We start from the raw sequence: 8,378 nt of genomic DNA on the forward strand, positions 1-8,378 counted from the left end.
TTTTGCCAGAGCTGTAATTGCAACGTTTGAACAGCGACACCTGGGCTGTCCGGCTATTGACTTTACGAGCCGGAACGTTTGAACGCTCGTTTCCGCGAGAGGAATGTTTCGGGTAAGGGGGAGGAGGGAAGGGAGGGAGGGAGAGAGGGAGGGCCCTTTTCGAGTTTAACCCTTTGATGGCGTGTCCTCGCGGCGTTATCCATCCAAGGGGGTTAGGTGCGAATAAGGCGCGAAACAGTGGAACGGATGAATCGCAAAATTTATTAGCATTTGGGGCTAATAATTTGTATTTTCGGTTTTTAGATGAAATTTTTAGATACGAAATCTATGCAACTTTATTTATATCGTGTTGGAATTTTATCGCGTTAAGTAATATTGAATTAAATATATTTGTTACTCAAGTTTTTCAAGCTTTGAAATCTTCGAAAGAAATTTTTATCGACGCGATTCTCGTCCTTGGAACTTTACTAGTCATCATCGGTCACCAGAAGAATTTTATCTTGAATCAACGATAAGATAAGTTTTTAGAAATCTTCGATGAATTTATCGTTTTTTTTCCTTTCTTTTTTTTTTTTTTTTTTTTTTTTTTTTTACGCAAATCGACAATCAATCTATTTGTAAATCATTGTTCGCGACTGACAATCGATATTGAAATAATAATTTCGCAACAGAAGCGTGTGTATACACATATATATTCGCATCTTGTTACGAAACGTTAAGAGGAAACAGTGGATACGGATATTAATATCTCTAAAAATCACAATATTACGATAGCCTGTGGAGAAACACGATTACTCGCGTGTCACTCGGCCACGATTCATAGCGGTTACTAATTAAGCGTCTCTATCGTCGGATAATGCATACAACATGAAGCGAAAAGGGACGGGGAGAGATTGAAAGACGGCTGCAACGAGCGCAACGAGCCACGAAGGATAATCGGCTTATTTGCTCGAGTCGAACGCGACTCGCGCGTTTGTCATTCGTGCCACGTGCTGTCCGTGCTTTTAGAATCGTGCTTTTATTTTGGTGCGCGCCGATTAAACGGTCTGTGCGCGCTTCATTCGATTCGACTCGGGAGAATAATTTCAATCGACGTCGTAACTGGTCGGAGAAAAAATTGGCGCGAGAATCGCGAGAATTGATATTATCCGTAATATTGAATCTCGATTCGATTGGATCGATATCATCTATCGATTAATTTCTTTTCTTTCTTTTTCTTTTTTTTTTCCAATTATAAAATCGGATATATCGGATAGAAAAATTTATCATCGTACGTAATATACTTCGGGATATTATACAGCAGTATTTCTAATATAGGAATATTAATATTCAATGAACGAATGTCGTTAACATTATCGGAATATTCATGTGACGTATTTTTTAAATAGAAAAAAAACAAAGAATGGCGAGAAATATTCATTTAAATTCTAAATTTATCACTCGTTATGAGATAATTCAACGAGAATAAATTTATTTTCATAAATTTCCGATAAAATTAATTCTAATTACGTTTCAATGGAAATAAATATGCGATATATTATAAATACGACTTTTATGAAAATAAGTAAAGTAGCAGTTTTTTTTTTTTAAACAAAAATACATACCTTTCATTCGAGATATAAAATTCATTTTCGAAGGGAAACGTCTCGATGAACTTGCTGCCCCGTGTTACAGCATAAAGACGAATCACCGTGAAGCGAGCTCGTCTGCTCGACGTGACTTATGGCCAAAAGGGTTGAATTATGTACGGAATTATTCGAGCGTCGAATTTATGCGCCGTGGCCGCGACTTGGCCGGGATATCAAGTGATATTAATTGCCGTGATAAAAAGCGAAGCCGGCCGAGGGGGTCGCCAGCTAGTTGCCTCGAGCAATTATGCGTGACGATCGTTGCGTTAGACGCTTCACGGATTCTGCTCCGAGAGGAATTGTCACGAGCACCACAGCTTTCTTAACGCAGGGATTGAATCGAGTATTAACCCTTTCCCGCTCGACGTCGTCGAAAAGTCTAAAAGTCAATTTTTCACGGTTGAGGTGAACAGTCGAATCTTTGATACCTTGGAAATTCGAAAAATTTGGAACATTGAATATCAATCCTTTTCGTAATTTAAAACTTTAAGAAATGTCGAATTTTTAATATATATACTTTGGAAATTTTAAAAATGTATTAACTTTTCGTCGGTTGACGTCGTCGAAAAGTTTAAAGCTCAATTTTTCGCAGTTGAAAAGTAAAAAAAAAATCGAATGTTTGGTATTTATCTTGGAAATTTGGAAACTTTGGAATTATTAAATATTAATTCTTTTCATAATTTAAAATTTTTAAAAATATCGAATCTTTAATATACACTTTGGAAATTTGAAAAACGTAGGAATCGAGTATTAACTCTTCGAGGATTGGCATATCGAGAAATCTACGATCAGTTTTTAAATAGTTTAAGATTAAAAGGATCTTTGTGTAACTACATTGGAAATTATTCATGGGAATTAACTTTGAAAATTTAATTCTGATTTCGTATGGAAAGATTCATAAAAGGGAAGCTCGATCGATTTTTCCATCGACCGGAAGATCACTCGACAACCTTGACCGATGAGCAAACACAGTGCAACGTATTATTCATGCTTGTTGGATCTCGCAGCTGTGCCAATGCTCGCTGATAGACCGTGAAGAGTTGTATTACCGCGTTATGCAACGATCATCGCGCGCGACACGATTATCGCACCTTATTCTCGTCTTCTCTCTCTCTTTCTCTCGTTCTTCCATCAAACGATTGTCTCTTTCCTTTTGGCTTTAAAACGAAAGAAGAAAAAAATTTCGATGCGAAACGATACTCGGATGCGTTTCACGCGAAATTTATGGTGTTAGTATGCTGCGAATATCTCTATGAAAAGAACTGTATTTTTTTTTTTTTTTACTCGAACGCAATGAAACAAGCTTCAACCGAACTTTTATTTATCCGCAAGTTAATGCGTTTAAATGACGAGCGCGGGAAAAAGGGTTATCTCTAATGGAGGTAGATGATTAGTTTGGAACGAAACGAACGAATTTCTTTGAGACACGTCGATGCTTAATAACGGGTTTTGGCGAGGTACGGTTAAAAGATTGATGGAAAAACGTAGATAATGTTTACTGTGATGTGGTATCGCGATAAAGAGCATAGACGCTTGATATCTCAGTTTATAAACTGATTTCCATGAATCACTATAGATTATGACTTCGCATTTGATAAGAGAACGAGCTTATCTTTGCCTCTATATTACATTCTTTTTTTCCCCTTTTTTTTTATCTTGAATAAAGATACGTCATAAAACGTATAATATAAATTGTCTCCTCGTCATTCGAGACTAGAAAAAAAAATAACGCTTCCACGCTTTTAACTTAAAACCTTCGTCTGTTTAACTTTCCTTGCTTCATCGATCAAAATTATTTACCTATCAGGGGAAAAGAAAAAAAAAAAGAAAACTCTCGATGCGATTTCAAAATCCAAATATTAAAAGCTGTAACCACTCATTTCAACCTTTATGACGTGAAACCAAATCGTCGATGACGAACAAAAAAAGAAAAAAAGAAATTTCATTTCAAAATTCGTTGGGAAAAATTCGTTTTCAAACGCTTTCGACTCGCGTATCTCCAAATTTTTCCTATACATCGAATCAAAAGCAATCGGATGATGGAAACCCAGAAAGGCCAAAGTGTTTCGAGAGACGAAATTCCACCTCATGAATCAACATCATCTCCTCTCCGCCTGTCCCTCCATAAATCATCCGCGTTGGGCGCGATATTCGGCCCATTTCCTCGTCGATCGGAGTGGAAACGCCCCTCTCTCTCTCTCTCTCTCTCTCTCTTGAGAGAGAGGGAGAGAGGCTCGATACGCTTGTTTCGAGAGCACAGGTGTCTCACCGTCGTCGCGCTCGCTTGGTATCGGTGCTAGACTGCCTGTCGCCACGGCTTTATCACCTTTTTTTTCTCCGTGGCTGCCTCGCGACGACTATCGTCACCATTCGACCGATAATGTGATTCATTCCGCTTTGCTCGCGGTAAATCAGCCGGTTACGTTCCCGCGAAAAAGTTTCGAGCCTCGAAACTTTTTGGACACGGCCCTTGTCGCCCGATCCCTGCGATTCCTGTGAATTTTTTATTACTCGAGGCGAGGTGGACGGAGTTGTTTGATTATTCGATATTCGAGGGGTTGGGTTGCAGTAGAGAGGAGTTTGCAGGAATTTTTGATCGAGGAATATGATATGGGAGCATTACTTGATTTTCATATGTATTTTATTCGAATTAAATATCAATTTAGATTCTCTTGTTTCGAGTAGATTTAATTTTTCTTTTATTCTGCAATTTTTGTAAATGCATAATTTATACTAATATAAATATAACTTAATGTATCCACGTAAATATACTTTTTCAAACAAAAATAGAATTTCTTGTTTAAATGTTTCTTTCTTTTAAAAAAGTTTTTAAATCATCAACTTAGATTCTTTTGTTCCAAGTAGATTTAATTTTTTTTTTATTTTGCAATTTTTGTAAATGCATAACTTATACTAATAATATAAATATAAGTTATTATATAAGTTATAGTAAATAAATATACTTTTCCAAACAAAAATAGAATTTCTTGATTAAATATTTCTTTATTTAAAAAAAGTTCTTAAATACGAAAGAAGAATGAAATCTAATCAATTTGAATCATTAGATTTTATATTAATTCAATTTGATTAACTATTCGTAGCATGAAATGAAATTTATTTCGAATCCATGGTAAAAACATTTCCAATTGAACAACTTATAAACTTAACCGATATTCATAAAACTTTGGAATGAATAGTTTTAGAACGTGAGTTTCGAAAGTATCGATATATTTTTATCATATTTGTCAACGCGTTCCTATTTCGATCGAGCGATGAAGATACGTAACGAAGCACGCATGAAAAAAAAAAAAATCTCATGACTCACGTAAACGAGTTTGTTATCTTGTTTACGGTAAATTATTCGATGCATACGTGCTTTAACCGTGAATCAGTTCCCTCTTATCTGTCTTAATAACCCTAATACTTAGTCGTCGTTTCTGTTTCCCTGTTTAAATGAAAAACTGTTGGTAAAAATCGGCGAATAATCTTTGAGCGTGGCTCAATCAAGCGAGATTGACGCAACGAATCGCGCAGTTGTGGAGGAGATCAAAGGTGGATCCTTTTAGGATGTCTTTATCGAACGCCTCTTACTCACAATCGTGTTCCCCTCGCGCTGTTGCGGCACGTTCGCGGCCACCTTGAATCACTGCTCGCGCGTGACCGAGTTTTTCCGCTTCGGAAACCGCCTCCACCTGATGTTTGCGGACAGCACCAGACAATGGGACGACTTTTATGTAAACAATTCAGATAAAACAGGGATTTATCGCTCGGTGAAACACGTCATTTTTTATTCAGCATATAAGAATATAATGCGTTTCTATGAAAAGTTATTTTTATATCCGTTGCAATTGTTCGAGAATAAATTTATATAATAGAAGATTCTCCGCTTTAGATTTAAATAACAAACGTGATTTTTCGATGAAAATTATTAATACAATAGAAGTGGTGAGCTTGTCGAATTTTAAAAATTTTTTATTTCTTTTCGAATGAACAAATTATCGAAACGCTTTCGCGGTGTTAATCAAATCGTTTCGTGACGTCGAGTTCGAATCCTAATGATTTATGAAACGATGTGTATGATTACATAGTGCAGACGTTCCGCGTCACGAGTTTGAAAAAAAAAAGAAAAAAGGGTAGAAAGAAAAAAGAGTTGGCGAAATGTTTCCAGAGGACATGCAACTAATGGGCTAATTATCCGGAATACGAGAAATCGAGACGAAACGGGTTCCTTCAACTCGTTACCTCGAAAAAGTCTCTCGAGATAGGGCCAAAAAAATGACATGTTTCAACATGCGCCAACTTTCCTTCCAATTTATACTTTATACCTTTGTAAACCATACACGGCAGAAATAGAAGCACGTACGGGACGCGCTAAACTTTTCCAATTATCACCTGAGCAAATGCTCCTTTGAACACCACTACCGAATACCACCTTTCCTCCAATACTCCAATACTTCCCTTACCCACGATTATCTAAAACCTTAAGACTAGTTTCCAAGTAACGACAATTTAATCTACTTTTACATTGCGCTTCTAATTGAATCTCTACGCTTAAACCTTAGCCTCTTACCTTTTTAAATCTTAGGCTACAAAGAAATCTAACCCTATATATTTCTACTTACGTTCAATTCAACAATCTCCTTCGAAAATCATTAGAAATAAAATTAAATGAACGCAACTGCGAGGATTTCGCACAATCGAACTCGGCGTGAGCGAGTCTCACGCGAGTCAACGAGCCGCGCGGCATTCGGCGAGGAGAGGAGACAATTAACGCGTTCAGGCCGCCCATTCTTAAATTCCGAGCCGTCGAACCGAGCAGACATCATTTTCCAGTCGGCTCGTCACCGCAAATTCGCGACCGTTTAATATCCGCGGCGCGTCCGCCCGCGGACAATGAAAGCTCGCGTCCAATTCTACGGGGCAGAGGGTCGCCGATAAAGGGCTAACCGGGGCCCTGCCGCTAACGCCTGCCACGCGCCCTCCCCCTCCTTTGTGCCACGCACGCACCCATTGTTTCTTTCCCCGTGGCCGGGCGAAGAAACCTCCTCGCGAACGAGCAGCAACACGGATCCTCCTTTTTCGTCGCGAAATTTCCGTGGCGGGGATAAAGAGAGAAGAACGAGGGGGAGGAGGGGGTGAGAACGGGTGCGACTCAACGATGCCCTCCATTTAATTTCTATTCGATCGTATTATTCCCCGGGATTGCGGATTACGCGTTATTGCGTGTATATACCCGCTATTATGTATTTTAAATATGACGTAGTTAATAAAGATCATCGGCGGTCGTCGAGGGGGTTCGATGGCTATTCGATTTGCGCTGCTGTTGTAGGGGTTGTAGAAAGAGGAGGAGATTTTTGGAGATATTTTACAGGTGTATAAATAAAAGGTAATAAATAAAAAATTGTGATAAATTTATTGATTATATAAAAATTTGTATAAGTGAATTTACAAATAAACAATTTATTCTATTATTATTTAAAGAAAAATAAAATTGAACAAAAAATTGTCATGTAGTTAATATAATTAATCTATATATGAATAATAATTAAATTTTCTATTAAAAATTAAAATTCAATTATTCAATTTATATTAAATAATATTAATAAAACAATTAAATTTCTTAAAATTACACTTAAATTTTTTATAAACGTTACTTATTATTAAAATAAATATATAACTAATATAAAATTACTATTATTACCATTTTAATAAATCAAATTAATTATCTTTAATTTTTGATTGATTATTAGAAAATACTAAGTAAATTAAAAACAATCATGAATTTAACTCGACTATATATAGAGTAAAATAGTAATAACAATATATTCTATTATAATTAAAAACCTTAAATAATAAATATTATAATAAAACGTTAATAAAATAAAAAACACTATCGTTAAAAATATCAATTTAATAAATTTGAAATATATTCTAATATTATAAATAATCAATCAAATTGTTTAAAATTGTATTTTTTATTAATAGAAATAAATTAGAATAATATTCTGATTTCGCATATAATTGTATATCTCAAAAAATTACAACAGAACATTAATTAATTAATTTAAACTTTTATTATCTGAACTCTCCAAAAAAGAACATGTAACGCAATAAACTAATAAACAATAAACTACATGATCTCTCCTCGATTATTCACAACAAATTCTACTCGTACTTACCTTCATACTCTCCATTATCCCTCAATCATCCACAATTGGAAACCGTTCACATTCCGTCACCCCTGTAGAAAACGATTCGCGTTTTTACACGACAAGACAATCGGTCTCCTGTCACCGCGAACCGATCGTGGAAATATCGTCGCCTCTGCCTACCGACGTTCAAAAAATCACAGGGATGGGCGGGGAGGGATCAAACTGGTCCGCGAATGTATGCAAATAGAAATGTAATCTGGTGTCAGCGGCGCGACCAATAATGTCAATCAAACGCACTGGTGGCCGAAAGCCAACAATGGGGAATTGGCGAGCGAGTATATGGCCCAGAGCGAATATGCAGTATGTAAATGTTGTCATATCAATGGGGATCTGCATATGGATGCACGCCAGATATACCATGGCTGGCCGGTGACACGCGCGCTTTGGCGACATGTGCACTTGGTTTAACCCGTCCTCGGACCCTTCTCGCCCCTGCCAGTCATCCTACGCCCGCCAACCACCACCCACTCGCCCACCCCTCCATATCTTCCATCCATACCTTTTTTTTTATCGTTCGCGCGAACATTGCATTTTCATC

At 36.9% G+C, this 8,378-nt stretch overlaps 1 protein-coding gene across 1 annotated transcript in view; it reads left to right on the top strand.

The window, feature by feature from the left end:
- LOC102672049 overlaps nucleotides 1–8,378 on the top strand; it is a 50,403-nt gene that overhangs the window by 29,090 nt on the left and 12,935 nt on the right. The window lies entirely within an intron of this gene.

The sequence above is a fragment of the Apis dorsata genome, unplaced genomic scaffold, assembly GCF_000469605.1.
Source record: "Apis dorsata unplaced genomic scaffold, Apis dorsata 1.3 scaffold_61, whole genome shotgun sequence".
NCBI classification, from domain to species: domain Eukaryota; kingdom Metazoa; phylum Arthropoda; class Insecta; order Hymenoptera; family Apidae; genus Apis; species Apis dorsata.